The sequence below is a fragment of the Anoplophora glabripennis genome, unplaced genomic scaffold (assembly GCF_000390285.2).
Source record: "Anoplophora glabripennis isolate ALB-LARVAE unplaced genomic scaffold, Agla_2.0 scaffold90, whole genome shotgun sequence".
In the NCBI taxonomy this organism is placed as follows: domain Eukaryota; kingdom Metazoa; phylum Arthropoda; class Insecta; order Coleoptera; family Cerambycidae; genus Anoplophora; species Anoplophora glabripennis.
The window spans coordinates 694,884-714,992 of NW_019416260.1; the positions used below are offsets into that span (position 1 = coordinate 694,884).

General features: G+C 32.2%; 1 protein-coding gene across 3 annotated transcripts in view; it reads left to right on the forward strand.

The window, feature by feature from the left end:
* The window catches only part of LOC108917994 (protein tweety), a 71,012-nt gene that overhangs the window by 22,222 nt on the left and 28,681 nt on the right, over positions 1 to 20,109 (forward strand). The window contains exon 1 of one of the 3 annotated variants that reach the window (XM_023457310.1): positions 13,637 to 13,715. The exons of 1 other annotated variant lie outside the window; for it this stretch is intronic. The gene's annotated coding sequence lies outside the window, so the exon portion shown is untranslated. Of the gene's footprint in view, positions 1 to 13,636; positions 13,716 to 16,029; positions 16,179 to 20,109 lie in introns of those variants that run through there. One more of the 3 variants, XM_023457309.1, reaches the window with a different exon arrangement.

Here is a 20,109-nt window from a genome sequence, read left to right on the forward strand (position 1 = left end):
TTTTGACCAGAAATATCAATTTCAAGAATGAGAAGAAAATCTGTAAATATTAGAGGATATCCAAGTGACCTTGCCGTTTAGAATTAAGAAATATTAAAGCCTTTAGGTCACAGTGAGCCGTGGAATGTGTACTAGACGACGATAGCGGCTGGTTATACTGAGTGAAAGGTAACTGTGCTGCCATCACCAGGGTCATCATCCATCAACTACTGGATACGGTTAACTTTAAAACTGACTCGAGTTATGGCGAATAATAAATGAATTTCGTCTCAAAGTAGATTTTTCTATATTTTAAAAAAAAAACAAAAGAATGTTAATTGTTCGGTTATTTAACCAGAGGAAATGACAAAAGTGTGTTGTGATAAAAAACTGACTGCTATTTTAGAACATTTGTAATTTTTTCTTGGTTCAAAATTTTAATGCTTGTTTTTTGTATTTTTTAAGAAGTCATTATTAAAAAATTTTTAAGTAGCTCTAAATAAATTAAAAAATAATTCCAGATATCTACAGGTTGTTACAAATTTGAAACGAATGCATTGAAGATGAATTTTTCGAGACAAAACGTCTGAATCTTGTTCGGGCTGAGGCAGTACAGTATTGGGGGTCATGAAAGCTTGCAAAAAATGTAATTTCCAGGGTCGTACTTGTAAAAATGAAGTTGATGATGGTCCCGGAGAGGCGAAACGTTGCATATAAAAAGAGTGACCGCAAAATCCGACTGTTTTTGAGACTTTGACAGATACGACAGGAAAAATCCTAAAAATAGTCTAAAAATATCCATAAACTCGTCATAAAAAATGAAAATGAGCATCACTTTCAGTTTTTCGAAAATTATCGACAAAAAAAAGTGAACAAATTAAGAATCAACAGTTGTAAATCACCAAATATTTCTGTTGTTATCAAAATAATATTATGAACATGAAAATATCTAATTTCGTATTTGATCGGTCTTGTCTGGATTGAAAATCAACCCCTAAAGGAGCGAAATCATCCCCTAAACGCCTAAAAATGCAAAAAATATATTAAAAATTACAGTTTATTTCCTTTTTCTTTTATACGCGATAATTGAACCGTTAATAACTCACAATCACTAGATCCGAAGGAAAATACCCCTAAATGAGGGTAAAACTACCCCTAAATTCAACCATATACGTTTTTTTTCAAACATTTCATAAACTAATCATGTTAGCCTTGCTTTTTTAGAGGCATAACGTTGGTCTCCTGATTACGCAACTTTGTCCCCATTTAAGCTACTTCGTATCTCTTACCGTTTCGGAGATCCCTGTGGTAGAAGCGAATTTATAACCTGTATACCCAATCCAAATTAATAATCTCATGCTTCAAGAACGCTTGCTTTGTTCTAATCGCTCGTGAACACTTAGATTCCGATTGCACTGATTGATCATGCTCCCAACCTTTTATTTAAATTAAACCGCGTGATATAAGTTGAGTCACACGTGAAAATTCCTCATTTAACGCATACTAAAAGCTTCTCCCTATTCCATCAAAGTGTGACGACGATAAACTTTCCAGTTTGTCCTAAACCTGCGGGAAAATTTGGTGATGGATGGAACAGCTTTTACAAATGTATTCAATGGTGCACAATATAGAACATTATAACAATTTGTCCTGGTTCCAACCTCCTTGTAACTCTTTTAACTTTTTTATTCATAGCACCTATATTTTTAGTCAGTATGGTACACTTTATTTCTTCAGATCAAGGCCTAATATAATTTTTTTTTAACATCATTATTTATAAAAAAAATATAAGAGTGGCACGGTTTTCAATGGGTTATATTGCGTGTCGAAGCCTACAAACATATTTTCGATAGGCACGCTTTGGTCTTCATTTAGCGATGATCAAAGAGGGCTTCCCCCCATTCATACTTCAACGTTAACCCCCATAAGCAATTAGACGCCTGTGTGTCACTGCCCTCGTTTCACCCCCATACGCCCTCTTCTTGTATATTTACCCATTAAGCATGGATGAATGTGATAAGCGGCTTTGTTTTGGCTCGGCGTCTTAAGAGGCCTACGTAAGGCAGTCGGACCGGGTAGGATGCTGGAAAAAAGTGTAACGGTCGATGATTAGATTTGAATTTGATACCATTTTTAGCAGTTTCTTGTTTATTTTTTAATGTTTATGGAAATTCCTAGATACGAGTTTTTTTATAGAGCATTTATTGTCCAAAGTTTAGGACTTGTTTCTTAAATTACGTTTGAATGTGTTGCTCTTAATACAAACTTATGACACAGTTCTGCTTTGATTAATTAAAAAGAACAAAATGCATTTATTTAATTGTTGGAATGTTAAATTTGACAGATTAATGAGATTTTTTACAAGGTAAACAGTAACTATGAACTGTCAAAATCGATAAATTCAATTAAAATACCAATTAATTAAAATATGGGACTAGAACAATATTTTAAATTTAATTATTTTATTTTTTTTACTATTCAATATCGGTTTCGTCCAGTGCCCGCTGGCGCAACGTAGGCACCTTAACAACTCCTCCAGCGGACCTATAAGGGGTCGCAGGGGCACTTGGAAGGTCGTTTGCGTCGCTCCGGGAGAACCCCGGAGTGGATATTTTCCTTGAAAAATTGTGCCAGATATGTTTTCCGACAGTGAACGGTCAACAATGATGTAATTGGATACGGTCTATGTGGTGTTTGGTTACGCCGGGCAGAATTGGGGATCGAGGCTTTTTCAATTGGAATCGATCCGGGGGGTCGTTTTTTGTCGACGTAATTGTGAAGTTTATGAAGGGTTGGTGGGATTTTTGTGTGCGTGAAACGTCGATAATTCGGGTTTCAGGAGGGGCGCGCTGAAATTTGCCCTCGTTATTTTTTTATTTGCTTTTTATTGAGCCGCGGCAACATTAGGAAGGCGAAAATCGCGCGATTCGTTTCAATTGTTGGGACGTGGAAGCGGATAAAGTACAGTGTGAAATGTTGAAAATAAAAACAAGTTTTCGTATCCGTATACCTTGGTACCTTTCCTGTTTCGTCGAGAATTTTATAAAAATACTTAATGTTGTTTAGATTTTCTAAAAACCTTGACAAATTCACGGAAAATTACGCATAAAAACACCCACACAACATAAAGACAAACTAGGGCGAGCTCGAGGAATAAACAAATTTTCTTTATGACTAGAAAGTAAGTAGATTGAGATACTTGCTGGTAGATATTGAATAAAATCGAGTTTAAAATACTTATAATTATATATTCCCATCTTTCAAATATTATTTTTTACCCCATATGCATAAATAAATGTCACCAGTTGCAACAGAAACTTGGCAACAGCGTACGAGTACGTTGAGTTTATTATTTGTAAGTTGGCAGTCCCTGTCATGTACATAGTTATACATTATGCTACGTGATCGCTCGCACAGCTGATTGGTTTAACCTATATAATGTACGATGAAGAGCAGAGTCGGTAGAAAGGAACATTTGTGACCAAAAGAATGTATGAGAAAGATTTCAAAAAAACATACTTCATTTGAAAATTTCCCATTTCATTTTATTATTCCAAATTGAATTAAACAAATAAACACAAGTTGAATGTAATCCATTTCTAATGACTAATTTGTGTATCGAAACGTTTATTTAAATTTTCCGCCGCCTATCCTCGTTGAAACTCTGTTGCGCTGTTGCCGTTACTTCGCTTTTATTATTTGGCGGACGATAAGTTAGAGTTTTTAATGTTTATTGATTTATTTCTTTTTGAAATGTGCGGAAACCTACTTTTTTCTTTCTTTCATCAATTAATTAATGATTCAGGTAAATGTCTATTTTTTTTTTCGTCTTACCATTTGCATTTTTTTACCCGTAATTCGATTGTAATGGTATGTATGCGTTTCCCATAAGAACCTATGTTGAATAATCAAATTTTTGGCATTAATTAAAAACAAAAACAAATCGATAAATAATTCGAGAAAAATTCACAGAATTTGAATTCGTATTTCATAAATATTTCAATAATACGAAATTGAATACATTTTTTTTCGTAGCACCCAATTCTCCTTAAAGGAAGATACTCAGACTGTGGCATTAAAGTTAAATTTTTGAATGTCTTATTTTCTTTTATGTATGTCCTAGATTTTAACTTAAGTTCAATTTTTCCGAATTTTACCATTTTTTCTAGCTTTCTGGAGAACAACGTTCTTTCTTCTACGTCTAGTTTTTTTGAAATTTTCAATTGAATTGAGAAAAAGCTGCTGGCTATGCGTTTTGTTAAAATATATTAATTGATGTGGCAGCAAAACGAATTAAAAAGAAATTGAAAACATATAGGTACCTACTTATGTATATAGGGCGAAAAATTTAGGTTTTTGATTTCCTCAATTTTTTTATATTTTGTTGTACCCCTTAAAAGGGCCTTTCTGGTCAATTTTGAGATTTTTTTGATAATCTACTTGTTCAAAAATATCAAATCTTCAAAAAAAGTCGCTCTTTTGTTCATAAGTTTCTTAATAATGGTCCAAATTAAAGCTTTTTTAAAAATCTTTGTTTTTAGATGGATTTTACGGAAAAAAATACAAAAAAAATATTCAAAATGTTTTTGATTAAGATTTTTGAATTTGAAATTTTAAATCGTGTTGTTGAAAGTGAGTATACTTTTCGATTTATGTATTTCAAACTACTATTCTTGTTACAACTTTTATGCCCGGTCAGGTCGTGGTCCTTCCATAATTACTATTTTTTTTTTGATTTTTGAAAATTTCAAAATTTCAAATAGATCAAATCTTCAAAAAAATCGCTATTTTTTTTGGTTTTTTGTTCATAACTTTCTTAATAATGGTCCAAATTAAATCTTTTTTTATCTTTGTTTTTAGATGGCCTTTACAGAAAAAAATACAAAAAAAATATACAGTGTTTTTAATTAAGATTTTTGAGTTTGAAATTTTAAATCGTGTTGTTGAAAGTGAGTATATTTTTCGATTTTCTGAAAATTTCTTATTTCAAACTACTATTCTTGTAACAACTTTTATGACCGGTCCGGTCGTGGGCCTTCCATAATTACTACTTTTTTTTGATTTTTGAAAATTTAAAAAAAACTAAATCATTATAAGTACCTACCGATTTTTGTCACTGTATACTCTCTTTTTACTTATTTTAAATTAATTTTAATATTTTTTAATTGTTAATGTGTGTTTAAAGTCAATAAGTAAACGTTAAGTCTATTTATAAACAATTATAACAAACGATTATTTTGTGAATTAGAATACTTCTTAGCTAATATACTTCCGTTGCTCCTTGAAATGATCGAATGAAAAATATTTAAAAATTTACACAATTATTCCTAAAATGGAGAGAGACAAATGAAAATCCGACGTTTATTTTAAAATTGTGAAATTATTACCAACAAATTGTAGATTTCCTCAAATTTTCGAATAACATTGTAAGTTTAATACAATTTTTGCCTGTCACAATTTTCGCAACAACTGTGGTTAGTTATTAAAAATGTCCCTGAAGATGTTAGTAGACTGATGAAACATTGGCTAGTGAAAAAAAAAGGAATAGGTATATCAACTAGCATCGCAGATACTATGAAGGGCTGTCGCCTCAGAATTTCGATGTCGCTGTGTATTTTGCGAATTCAATCGGTACGAAAAGAAAATTTTGCGAATCAACTCAAGTTGAAAATCAAGTTTCCGAAATTATTCGATACCCAAGCTGTTACAAAATGTGTTCTATTGTCTATTGTTGTCAGTTAATGACAGTCTTCACTCCACAATCTATAAACCAGTTCTAATTATATCCAAAGCGTTTTGGTTAATGTAAACATCGATTTAACCCTATTACTAACAAAGCTGAAGACGGACAGATTTACAATTATTTACACAGCAATGTTCTAAATTACTAAAACAGACGCAGCCAGCGACTGTTCGTCGAAAAGATAAGCGATTTGAGTCTTCGGGCTGATTTTTTTTATATAATTGTTAGTAGTCGGTAAATATTGGTTGTGGCATCAACACCGAGGCAACTTGTGAAACATTGTTGAGACTCGTCAAATAATGTTTCTAATTTTCTACCGTGACGAGATCATTGAGATTACTGAGATTATAATACTAACTGTCAAGTAAGCTTAATTGACAATTAAATTTAAGTGCTGTCACTTTCTTATGCATTTGTTTTGCGAGGCCGATGTAGATTGAATTTGTCAGGTGAAAAAGAAACGAGCCTTAATTACAAAATAAAAGATCTATCAAATACAGGGTGGTTCATCATTCTGTACAATCGTAGTTGTCGTCGTATTTCTGATAAAAAAATGTCCGTATTTCTGGTGCCTTTAGGTACCGGAAAAATTGGACTGTTGATGTTCTGTTTATTCATTATTGTCATTTAAATTTTGCTCAAATAAAGTTATAACTTTTAAAACACTTTTTTAAGACTCACTTTAATTCCTAACCTAACCTCATATGTTTATAATTGTTTTTTCACACCTAGAAATAAAAGTAATCAGTTTTATACACAACATCAAGTAAGTTAATTTGTTGGAATATTCAAAACTGTAGAGTGCATCTCTATGGATCCGAAAATTCAATACCTAGGTATGTATATTTTCAGCCACGAAAATAGGATCTTTCCAAATATTTCGAATTTTCACCACCAAGAACGGCGGTGACATTTTTAACAGTAAGACGATGTTAACCGAGGGGCGATCCGTTGATGTAATCTTCGTACGTTTGCCCTGGAATCTTTATGTAATCGTTTCTGTAATCTTTGCAATCTCAGTGTAATTAAGACGTTTTAATAATTACCTTTTTGAAATTTTGTAATCATCTAAGAATCTCTTTGAAATTGAAATCTATGAAATTTTATCTGTAATCTACGTAATCTTATCTGTAATCTATGTAATCGATCTGTAATCTACGTAATATATCTGTAATCTACGTAATCTTATCTGTAATCTGTGTAATCTTATCTGTAATCCTCGTTGTAATCTATGTAATCAGCTAATGAATTTCGTCGATGTAGTCCTTATACAACGCCCCCCCCCCCTACCTCAATTTCCAAAGGATGCCATATATGGTGTGATTGGTGTGTTCCGAAGGGCAATCCGCTAAGGAAAAAACATACGAAGATTACAAAATTTCTGAAATCTCTTGTAATGTGTCTGCAGATTTCAATATAAATTCAAAAAAGATTACAAATTTCATATAAATAATCAAGATTACAATATCTTTCAACAGATTACAAAACATTTCAGGAGATTTCAGTTATTTTAGTAGATTTCAATGATTATTTAAGATTTCAATAGGATTATTAGAAATTAAAAGATTTCAAAATTTCTTAATAAGGTTTCAAGGAATACGGGAAGATTACAATAAGTTTTGAATGTCCATTTGAACAAAAATAATTGAATTAACTTCAAATGTCATTCATTTCATTCATTAACAGTAGTATTTTGATTAAGAATTTCTAGTATCAGGCATTTTTTGGGTAAAAATTGTAACATTCAGATTAAGTTTTTGTTCGAATGAACGTTAAAAACTTTTTCTCATGACAAAAATGATAATGCTATTTTGAAAGTAGGTAAGTATTTTCCCAAAAACTAAATAATAAAAAATATATTAAGCTTTTATTAATACTTGCATTTATTAGTTTACTTGTATACAGCGTGTTTAAAAAAGACGCGGCAATATTTAAGGGAGTGATTGCCCAGGTCATTTTATAAAAAAAGGTCCTATAAACATAGCTCCGCAAACGCTTCGTTACCGATCTACAGAATGTGAAATTTCATTAAAAAATAAAAACAGTAAAAATTAAATTTCTCCAAAACGCAGCCCCTTTAATCTACAACAAACAACAGTACCACATTTCAAAAATCAATCGATAATTTGAATTTCTTTGTTATTGAACAATTCAAATTATTGAATTTGAATTTCTGAATTAAAACATTGGTTTTAGGTGCGCAATAAAACGTGTTTTATTTTTCTCAATAACCGTAAGTCGTATGGTGCGTATAATCTGAGGAAAGCTTTCTTCTTCATAATTGAACAAAGAATTAAAAAAATTTATTTTCAGAAAAACCAGCGGCGTCCTATTTTTTTCTTTAAAAATAGCTAGTGACGTGCCAATACGCGCGTCACTGGTAAGACTAAAAAATCGTTTTGTATTGCAAAGTACGCGTCTGCCATAGCTATTAACAGGCCTAAAATTTCATTACAATATCTCAAGCGGTTTTGGAGAAATTTAATTTTTACTGTTTTTTTAATGAAATTTAACATTCTGTAGATCGGTAACGAAGCGTTTGCGGACGTATGTTTATAGGAACTTTTTTTTATAAAATAACCTGGGCAATCACCCCCTTAAATATTGCCGCGTCTTTTTTAAATACGCTGTATACAGTTAAAGTATTAAATACAAGTATTAATAAAAGCTTAATATATTTCTTATTATTTATTTATTGGGAAATAGTTTATTTTATGATAATTCTATTTTTTTATTTTTATTAGTTTATTGGATTATTATATTTTTATCTTTCAATAAAAATATATACTTACCTACTTTCAAAATGGCGTTATATTGACAAAAAGTTTTTAACGTTCATTCGAACAAAAACTTAATCAGAATGTTACAATTTTTGCGTAAAAATCATACTGGAAATTCTTAATCAAAGTACTACTGTTAATGAATGAAATGAATGACAGTTGAAGTTAATTCAATTGTTTTTATTCAAATGGACGTTCAAAACTTATTGTAATCTTCCCGTAATCCTTGAAACCTTATTAAGAAATTTTGAAATCTTCTTTTAATTTCTAATAATCCTATTGAAATCTTAAATAATCATTGAAATCTACTAAAATAACTGAAATCTCCTGAAATGTTTTGTAATCTGTTGAAAGATATTGTAATCTTGATTTTTTATATGAAATTTGTAATCTTTTTTTAATTGATATTGAAATCTGCAGATACATTACAAGGGATTTCAGAAATTTTGTAATCTTCGTACGTTTTTTCCTTAGCGGATCGCCCCTCGATACAAACCTTAACTGTTTATTTTTTTTTGTATCTAAGCCTCCAGGGCAAAAACGTTTTCTGTCACCCCTCTCTTGTAATTAAATTTCCATCCCGGCTTTTGGAGTCGTTAGTACGTTGGGCTGGCTTACAAGAAACTCAGCTATGTACAGACAAGCTGGCGGATTTCTAATTAGTATGGATAACTTGATGGATTACAAGGCCTGATTTGCAATTTTAATCACTGCTGCGGAGAGGACGCGGTGGAAGAAAGACGTTTAAAGTGTATCTAATGAAAATGTTTTACTACAGACTTTGCGGAGTTCGGCGGAAAGGGTTTAGGGCACAGGGCATTGTTTGTTGTATGTGTGACACTGTAGAGTTTAAATACAGAGTTCTGGAGATTTAAATTTTAAATAAAATCACATTTTCTTTTTGTAGATTGTAAGAAAAACCAGTTATTTAATTAATACTTTAGTATTTTTTTGATGTCGTACGAAACTTTTTTGCGGTTTTATATTATTATCAGAGCTGCGCAAGAAAGCCCCTTAAATGGGACACCCTGTATATGTATAGTGTGAATGGTGTTTTATATGTTCCATTTATTTATTTCTCATTGTGATATTTCAAAGTAGGCAAAAATATGAGCGAGCCCTGACTTTCTTCTTTCTGATCTTTATGGTGCAAGGGTTTTTCTTATTTGCTACATTTGTGTCAAGAAAAAACAAGAATAAAAAACCTTCAAACATTTGAACATAAATGTAGATTGAAAAATACAGTCTGCCTAGTTTATTCCAAAGATATGGCATTTCCAAGAACATTACGCCCAAGTTTCGAAATATTACTCCAACTTCAAAGCGACTATCATTGACTTTTCTCGGGTTCACGTCCATGACCCCTATTTACGTACGTCGACGTGCTGGCCAACTCCAGCTGTATTTTCGTCGGATCCACTGCCAAGTCCCTCGAAAAATAGAGGAAAACGACTCGTTTGTTTTCATTTATTTTCCACGACCTCCACAAACGGCTCCACATCGTCTGTAAAGTCTATGAATACCCTCTTGAAGCTGAAAGAGAAGTAGTTTTCCTAAATTCGCGGTTTCGTAGGTTTCCTTACCGAATATGGAAAAATATGGAGGATGAAGGGAATAAGGAATAACAGTGTCGTTATGTGAAAATTATGCAGGGCGTTTTGGATGGATTCAGAGGTTGATAGAGCATCAACAAATTGGGCGGTTTTTTTTCTTAGACTACACTGAAAGCAATTTTTTGTAACTTTGGTAAGATAATGCATAGATAGTCGTCAAAAATTATGTTTTTTTCGAATATACAGAAAAGATTTTTGGGTTAGTTCTGAAAAAGCTAGAGAACTCGGTAAGTATTAGATTGGATAATTAGGGAGTATACAACTTTTTGCAATTAATTTTTTAATTGACCTTTGGAAATTATGGAGGAAACAAAAAAGGGACAATTTTTTTGTAGCATTGTGAATATTGTTAAAAAAATATCGAAAAACAATTTAAAAAAATCAGTTTCTTTTTCGGTATTTAACATTTTTTGATGAATAAAAATAAAGATTTTTTGCGAAAAAGACATTACAATTTAAAAAATAAATAAAATATGCAAAATTTACTAATTAATTTTTAGCAAAAGTGACAATTTCAATCGTTTGGGTCACAAGCAAAGTTTACAGAATATTTATTCTGTAAACTTTGGTCACAAGTCACAATGTAAGAAAGCGGTTTGAACTCTTTAAGGATTCTTTGGGATATTTTGAGGTTAAAAAAACCTTAAAACAACCCAAATGATTGTATCATTTGTTCCCGAGTATTAATTACACGAGCACACAAAAAAAGTCTAAACCCAAAAGACCAACATATTTCCAAAGGAGGCTGAACATGATCATGTAGTCAAAGTTAATGAGGCTGATGAATTTCGAAGAAAAGTGAAATTTTCGGGTGAAAACGCTCAAATATGGATGAAAACTGATTTTTTTAACTAAATTTTGTTCAAATACATATTTTTTAGTATTTTAAGGCGCTGAACGCGATACCAGTAGTAAAATTTACCCTCGAATTTACCCATGAGAAAAACCACTATTACCGTGAAAACTAGTCGAAACATTGGTCAGAACAGATTTTTTACTACATTTTAAAAATATTTTGAAATATACAGGGTGTCCAGGAAAGGCGTACCAAAGTTATGTATTTTTAAATGGAACACCCTGTATTTTACTGCACTTTTGAAAGCACCGTAAAAAAATAGGTGAACTTTATTAAAGGTTCTGCATACCTAGGACTTATGGTTTGTGAGATATTTCAAGTTTAGTGAAAATTCAGGCTTAGCGTAGAAATTTAATATTAGCCATAAAAAAATAATTTTAAGAAAGCAACTTTGGAAAGTGTATTTTAGATCCTTGAAATTATAAATTATTATATTTGTCGTCACTTAGTATTGTACAGGGTGTTCAAAAAACTGCTGAATACTTCTCTCAACTTTAAACAGCAATAACTTGGTTATTTCAAATGGGACAATCAGTATATTTCTACTGTGGAAGTTGATTAAAGTCTGTGGACCTTTCGAAAGGCAAGCATACATTTTGAAATTTTTTTTCCACAGAATTTCTTATGATTTCTTAAACGTGGTTAGTGATAAAAACTTTTGACACAGATCCTGAAACTAGAAACCTCAAGTTTCAATTCGCTTTTTTTTTCATTGCTCTACGACCATTTTTCTTCAAATTACAGCCTTTTGAAAGTCACCTAAAGGTTTAGGATTTGTTTTATTCCTTAATTTTTGTGGTTAGTGCAGTATTAGTTCATTTTCTTGGGGATTATATAATTTACCTACTTCAATTTCAGTGGCAAACACAGTTTTTCCAGGATTTGTTGCAGCTGCCCTATTTATTTAAATCAGTGGCTTGATCTGGGACACGGAACGTAATTGAAGAGGACCCTTGGCGGGGCTACGGTATTATTATATCATTGTGTTCGTATCTGCAATTGACAGAATTACAACTAACGTCACAACCTACCATTTGAATGATTGTCCTCGAAGTGAACCTCAAAACACACTTAGGATAATTTGTCCAATGTGATGTCAAGTTTGACGAGCACGTGTGCTAGAATTATTATTTAACTTTATTATACAGGGTGATTCAGTCGTAATGTCATTAATTCCAAGGAAAGATTGGAAAACATTAGTTGAATACGAATATTATATTAAAAAAAAAATAAATGCATACCTGCGTTGAAAAAATATTTTCAAATCATTATTTAAACCCTTTTTTGGACCGCTCCTGAGCGCTGACCTACAAAGGTTTATCGAGAGTGAATTTGAGCTACCGTATTCGGTCATTAACCTAGCTTTTACTGTGTTTTTAATAGTGAACGACAAAAACAGACCTTTTTATCTTGACGCATGAATGAATAATGTATTTTTTACATTTTAAATATACTATTATAAAAACAAGTGTATAACGATAATAATTGTTTTCGAATGTTAGATTATTGCAATTTAGAATTTACATTATTGTACGTTTTCTCTGTTTTATAATTGAATATGAGTTTTTAGTATTATTTTCAGTGAATTATTCAGTTTGTAGTACATATACGTTATTGTGTGATTTATTGCTTTTCACAGTAGTATGATATCTACCTTTTTAAAAGACAGTACGGCTACAACTACACTCATGTGTCCGTAGCACCTTGTTAATAAAATGATGATCCACTGAATTTGATTTTGAAACCAATTGCAAAATTTGAGACGACGGGATATCAGCTGTTTCACTTCAACGTTCAGCCGCCGACGAGTTTGTAATTTGCTTATTTTTTAAAAGGTAGAGTATAACTTTTTTTGGATTTTCTGTCTTTATTAGGCCTACCGAATACGTGACATTATGACTGAATCTCCCTGTATAGCGTGTTATTATTGAAGTTATTGAATTACGATGATTATTTTAACATATATTGTATCTTTGCACAATTTCCTCTTTCACTACTTTACGAGAAAAACTATAAAATTATTGCAGAACTTCATAATACAATTCCTACTTATTTGGGTTTATTTTCCTTTTTTATTTTTGGTCTCTCGATTTCGTCTAGCAACGACCTTTTGAAAGAAATACAAAGTCCGTCGAGAAATTGAAAATCAATTTCGCTGAGATTTCTTTTGTCTGCCGTGCCATTTGTAACTGATCCCCCTTTAAACTGGCGTAATTGAAGAATTTTCTACAATTGTACTGGTTGTTATCCTCATTTTGTTTTTACTAGGGCGTTAGAAAGACATAAAAAGCCGTCTAGCTGTCTGAAATTTTACGACTGCCATAAAATCCATCAGATCTCTTTTGAAACAAGAGACAAAAATGCCAGGGGTATCGACAGTAACGTAATACGTAACATTACTTTGTATATATTAAAAGTTTTCTTGTTACAAAACTATAGAGAGAATACATACTGCTTTAAAACAATGACTTCATAGCAAAATTAAAGTTTTTTCCTAGCGTACACCAAGGCACAGATCTGGGGCCACCACCATTTATTATTCTTAAAAATTGCATTGCATAAGTGTTTAAATATTTCCTGTTGTTGGTGTAACGTTATTTGTAGTTGCTTTCGAATTATTATGTTTTTAGAAACACTAAAGTTTCTTTATATGCTTAACGTATTTTTCTTTGTTTCAGGTAATTTTCATCAAATAATGACATAGTCGAAACAGATGTACAAATAAATGTTCAGAAGCTATACTGGTAAGCAGAGGGTGAGATTAACTTTTTTTTTCATAAATAGGTTTAAAATTTATTTTTTCACGATTATCTTGATTACTTTTAATTATTAATGTGCTCTTATCTTGGTTAAATTTTAGTCGGTTTTTGTTAAAGTCATACATTTTTCGTAAATATCATTATTTTCCGTTTGTTACCGGTAGAAAGCCAAGTATCTTTTACTCTTTGGTCAACGCTTACAATAAGATGAAACAAAATAACAATAAAAATAAATTTGTACTACCGCAGCTCGTATAATACTACTCAGATAACATTTCAAAGCGAGTATATTAAAATTATCAAAGCCCCATATAATAGAATAAGAAACCGTATCACATAAAACTGCTACAAGTAGACCTGTGTCAAGTCATTATGGTTTACGTGTCAGGGTGGATAAGGAAAAATGTCCTCAGATTACAAAATAGCAGCATTTACATTTTTATAAGTACTCCAATCGAATCCAGAGCTTGAACGTGAACAAATTTACGTGTTTTTTCACTTTTTTTACTGCCTACGAACATCTAGACGACCTATCAGAAAATTACTTGTTTTTTGTTGTAGGCAATTACCTACAATTTAAGGTACCTAAAGTCATATTTCACCAATTTGTTAACTGTAAAATAAAGGTTAAACTCGGAAAAATCAGTTTTGGAAAATTGCACATTATTATTGCAAAGAGCGATGGATGTTGATGAAATGTATGGAAAAGACGGTCAATCCAAAGACAAATGTGTGTCAAAGATCGATTCGATTGACTGTGAAATTGTTGCTGCAGGTATTTGTTAATTAATTTAGTTCGTTTTTTTTACAACTAATTGTTTAATTATTAAACGTTAATTTTAAAAGTTAATATCGTAGCTATAGGTTCTGATTGATCCAAAGAAACGCACCGAAAAAGAAGAATTTCAAAAAGTTGAAATTAAGTACCCTTTTACAACTAACAAAGTAGGAGGAAAACAGCTTTATAAACAAATTTTCCCAAGGTCAGGCAGAAGCCGCTCGGGAATTCGCTCTTTTTGCATTAAATAGAGCCTATTTTTACGGTAATTAAAAAAAAGTGAAATCACCTACACCTCTTTGTTTCCAAGATAGCTTTTTTATAACTAATTGTTAATTAACCTACATATCGGACCGGGATTTTAGAGATAATTAGTTAAACTTTTATTTTCAGAAAGTTTTACGTTAATAGTTCATGTAATAAACGCGCTAGCAGCAGTAAAAGTTAACGTTAATGAACGGTCTGCATGCGGGAAAAGGAGTGTCGAGCTCGCGCAGGCGTGTGAGCCCCGCTCTCGTTGCGGGCGAGTTTTTTGACTTGAACGTTTCAAATTCCGTTTTCTGATCAATTTCGTAAAGGGTGTACAATCGTAACAATTTTATGTAAAATTATACACTAGAGCACTAGATCATTGTTGTTTTCGTAAGTCCCAATCTAAATATCCGTCGTATTTTATTTCTGTTTTGATTAATCCACCCTGTCTGCATCTATATTCATCGCATGTTTATTTTCGGTCCCTCCACTTTAGACTTTGACAGGACGCAACTTAGAGTCGCTACCGTTAAATTATTTATTTCGATGCCTCTTATCCACAAAGACACATAAGCTTGTATACATCAACTTTCGGTACGGTTTGCGCTATTTTTAATCATCTTACGTGACGGTTTTCTTTGAAATTCTCCAATCAAGCTGAGCATCGATCGTCTATGTAGGCACAAATGCAAAAGCTTTTTAAGTTACGAGGTTGTGATTTTTATAATACACTAGTCAGAAAAAAATAAGGGATAAAAAAATTCTAAATTTTAGGTGGTTTTCAAAAGGCTGTAAGTAGACGAAGAAAGGTCGTATTTTTGCTTTCCTTTCAAAAGGTCCACAAGCTTAAATAAATATTTTTTTTGGCAATCCCATCCGTCAGCTTCAGTTTGCTTTTTTTATTTCTCAACCTTTTGAAAATCACCTAAAAATTTAGGATTCTTTGACCCTTTAATTTTTTTTGACTAGTTTAGTTCTGTTAAAAGTACGTATAGCATTTTTACCTTTATACTAACCTAAAGCTATTGGATACCTACTTCTGAAGGATTAGTCGGTTCCAACTAAAAAAAAATAAATGAAATTTATTGTTATTTCAAGAATTCTCCGGTTAGTCAGCGACTGGTTAAGATATGCAGGTATTACAAGTAAATTGGCGGAGCATTAGATCATTTTAATTCACGAAAGTGACGTTGTACTAGGTAGCACAATTTTCTGAATCAGCGATTATTCCGACCTTGTCGCATCTTGACAATTATTCGTCTCTGCGCGTTGAGTTACCGATTGATTTTTAAATATCTCTTGTTCACTCATTAACTGTGCGATTAATAGGTGAATTATGTTTGAAAAAAAAAATTCAGCCGGATATTTGAAAGTAACAGTGGTCTCGGTAGGCCGTAACACGAATATCAAAGTAATGGGTAAGTAAATAAGTTTATACTAAAATAGTTGTTTTTGGATCTGGGTCGCAATATATCGGTTTTGCATTTTTTTAACGCCTGCGAGTTAAAAAAGCGTATGGGAATGCATAAGCGACATTTCAACTGCCTATCAAACAATATTTTTTTTGAAAACGGCTTCTAACTACTGTTAAAATAAGGAATAAATTTTGTTTTCTTATATTGTTGATACTTTTTTTATTAAAGCACTACGTTGCTACACATCCATTATGTTGTGTCCCATTTTTAATGAAATACTATTTATGTTAATAAGAGTGAGTCGTAGTAGAGATTTCAGAATTCCTACAGAGGCTGACTAGTATCAAATCACCAACAATTCGAGCCAAATATGTTTGGCAGATGTTGCAGTCGACTATATTTTTCTTATCATATGATAATGCGAAACGACAAGCCATTATGGCCTTAGAAACTTTGGGTGGTCTATGTCTATTCTAAATACAGTGTGTCCCCAGATGACGTACCGCACTCTTGTAAACTTTTTTATTGTTGATTTCTTGAGACAAAGTAATTTTTGATAAAAAGTTTTGCTTATCGTGGGAAGCCATCGGCAGTAATCAAATATTATATAAAACTAGTTTCTACGATTGATCATTTACTTATATCAAACAAAAATTAAGGGAGCTTCACTCAGGGAAAATTTCACATTTTGAAATTTTTTGGACGCCCTGTACATTTTATTACATATTTAATTATGCCCATGGCTTCCCAAGATAAGCAAAACTTTGGAAATGAACGGAAAAAAGTTATAAGCAAAAAACGTGAATTTACCTAAAAATTATACAATTAACCACCCTGTAAACAATCTTCCCCCCATTTTTATGACTGTGGAAACTAATATGTTATTGTACATAATAACGAGCGTTCAAATAAAAACGTGGTCGAAGTTGGCTCTGACACATTGGACGTAGGGAGTAGCTTATAGCGACCAACTTAACCTCATTTCTCAACGAGCTGTATAGCAGCTGTCAGTTTCAATAACGTTAATGACTATATAGCTGCGGAAAGTGTCCCCCTCCTTATTCCAAGCACTTTTCACACCTGTTCCTCAAAGAATTAAAAAGACATTTTCTAAGGTGCTCGAGGTATTGTTAATTTCACGAATCTTGTCTATAAGTCGAGCCTGCAGATGGTTTAAATCAGGAATAGGCAGTTCAAAAATAGTGTTTTTAAGGTAAGGCCACAAAAAGAAATCACACGGCGTAATATCACATGACCTCGGTGGAAATTCATGTTCAGCATTGAGACTTATTAGTCGATTTTGGAAAACTTCCCTCAACACATTCATCGTCTCGCCTGCCGTATGTTCCCTTGCGCCATCTTGTTGAAAATAAAAGTTTGTAATTTCGTTTTCTTCCAGCTGGTTAACAAAAGGAGCGATAATTTCTTCTCTATACCTTTGCGCAGTAAGAGTACCATTAAAAAAAATAGGTCCATAAATCCTCCTTCGATTGAGAGCACACCAAACTCCAATTTTTTGAGCGTGTAGAGGGCCCTCGACAAAAAAGTTATCTGGTTTTTCAGAAGACCACATTCTCATATTCTGTGAGTTTACGTAACCACTTAAATGAAACCAGGCTTCATCAGAAAAAAAGGTGATATTATGAAGTTCACCGTAGTTGTTTAAAAACCATTCACAAAATACAGCCCGTCGCGGAAAATCAACTTCATGAAGTTCTTGCTGACAAGTTAAACGATAGGAGAACAAACGCAAATCATTTTTTAACACTGTGTGGCAGGTACCGACTGATACTCCCACCATTTGTAATAAAACACGTACAGAAGTTCTTGGCGCATTTTCCATTATTTGTTGGACATTTTCTTTTAATTCTTCAGTCCACTTTGTAGGTCGGCCGCTTCCTTCTTTTCTTGTTACACTGCCCGTTTCACGAAAAACATTAACACAACGCTGAACTGCACTTTGAAAAATTTTGTACTCAACAACGCCGGGAAATTGATTTTGAAATTCTATGAAACATTCCTCAATAGAATACTTCCATATTCCATCAATCTTGCGTCCATTTCTAAAGTAGGACTCTATGATAAACACTTTTTGTTCTTGAGAAAACACCATTTTAAACGCTTTTTAAAACGAAAATATTCAAATTGATAGCGGCGATATAGCGCTTTGACAGATGACGTTTAAGTTCATTTGCTATACACTACGCCCTACGTCCAAATTTTCAGACCCAACTTGACCACGTTTTTATTTGAACGCTCGTTATTTAGCATCTATAGTGATAAATTCAGCTTCCCGAAACAAGTCGCGAAATGGTCATATCCCAGCTTATTTTCCTGGTCTATATGACAAGATAAACGTAGCATCTGTTGATAAAGTAGATTGTAATATGTGAGCTGAAATCGTATTTTATACCGATTACCACATGTTGATGTAATCGTTGTGATGAAAGATGAAAGCTTTGTTTACGAGTTAGTTTATGTATGAAATGAAAAACATTACATTCACGTTTTTAAGAGTGATATCTCGACGTCAACGTAGTATTTTGACTATTTCCGATTTCTATTTCGTCCTTATCCAACCGATTTCTGCAAGTATGTACAGTAATTGTGTTTCAAAACGGAATTCAATGAACCGCCCCAGGATGTTTCCGATGTTCGGGGGCTTCGATTTTGGGATGAGATAAAAGTCGCGATTGGATCATATTGTGCGGGGGTTTCTTTGTTACGATTTGGGTATGAAATGTGTCCCCGGGTGATCGGTGCCGGCCTATTTCTGTTGATGATAACGGAATCGTGATGGGGGAGAGCGGGGCGACATATGCGTGGGCGTACGATTAATCGAGAAATCATGTGAATTTGTTTGTAATTGCCAGGGTGTCTCAGGTTTTAATCGGGAAAATTTATTTGAGGGGTAGAACTCGTGAAAATAAAAGGAAAAGTTCATACATATGAACTTGTGTGTTTTGAAGTTTTTTTTTGAAGTTAATAGAAATAAAAAATAAATAAAAAAGTTTACATGATTGCATTTTTGTCTTTGTCTTGCTCACTTTTAATAAAAAAAAATCGTTTATTCGAAAAATTCATTTAATTTAATTAATAAAAATTGAAAAAGGTAAAAAAAATATTTTTTGTTACTCATTCTAAAAATAGTATAACTTATAAAAACAATTTATAAAAAAGCAGTGGTGTGCTCAACTTTTTCTATAAAATACCTAGTTATGATGCCCTAACCCCTTGCTTATTACTAAAAAAGTGCAAAGTTTTATGAAAATCGGCAAAACTATTTTCGAGATATTTGAAAAAAGTGTTTTTCATTAACTTTAACACCCTGTTTCTCGAAAACAAAACTTGAAAACACAAGTTTATGTTAATTTTTGGATTTAGAACAAAAAAGACAACAAATTATACAACTCAAACTAATCAATTACTCTCGCAACAACTATTTTTCTTGTTTAAAAATTGAAATTTAAGTTCCCAAAGTAATGTGTCAAAATCATAACTTGTTTCGAACTTCCAATTATTATTCGATGACTGACATGGATTGACGAAGCAATGATTCAGAAATTTCCACACAGAAGTAACAGTTGTTAGATGCAGTAGTTTCATTTTTGTTTTTTTCATTTTTTGTACAGGGTTAGTCACTATAATCCGACAAGTTTTAGCTTTTTTATGAATTTTTCTAATACAGTATTAGAAAAAACAATTGAATAATGGAAATCACTAAATTAAAGAAATTTTTTTTTTAATGGAACACCGTTTTATATTAGTGCATACTTAGCTTCCTTAAATTTTTCTCTTTTCAATAATATTTAATATGTTACTGTCAGAAGTTTCTTTATCATCATTAATTTATTTCCTATAACAAACTATTAACAAAGAAATAATGTTTAGTGAGAACAAAAAATTTTATACTTTCTATACATTGAGCTTGACT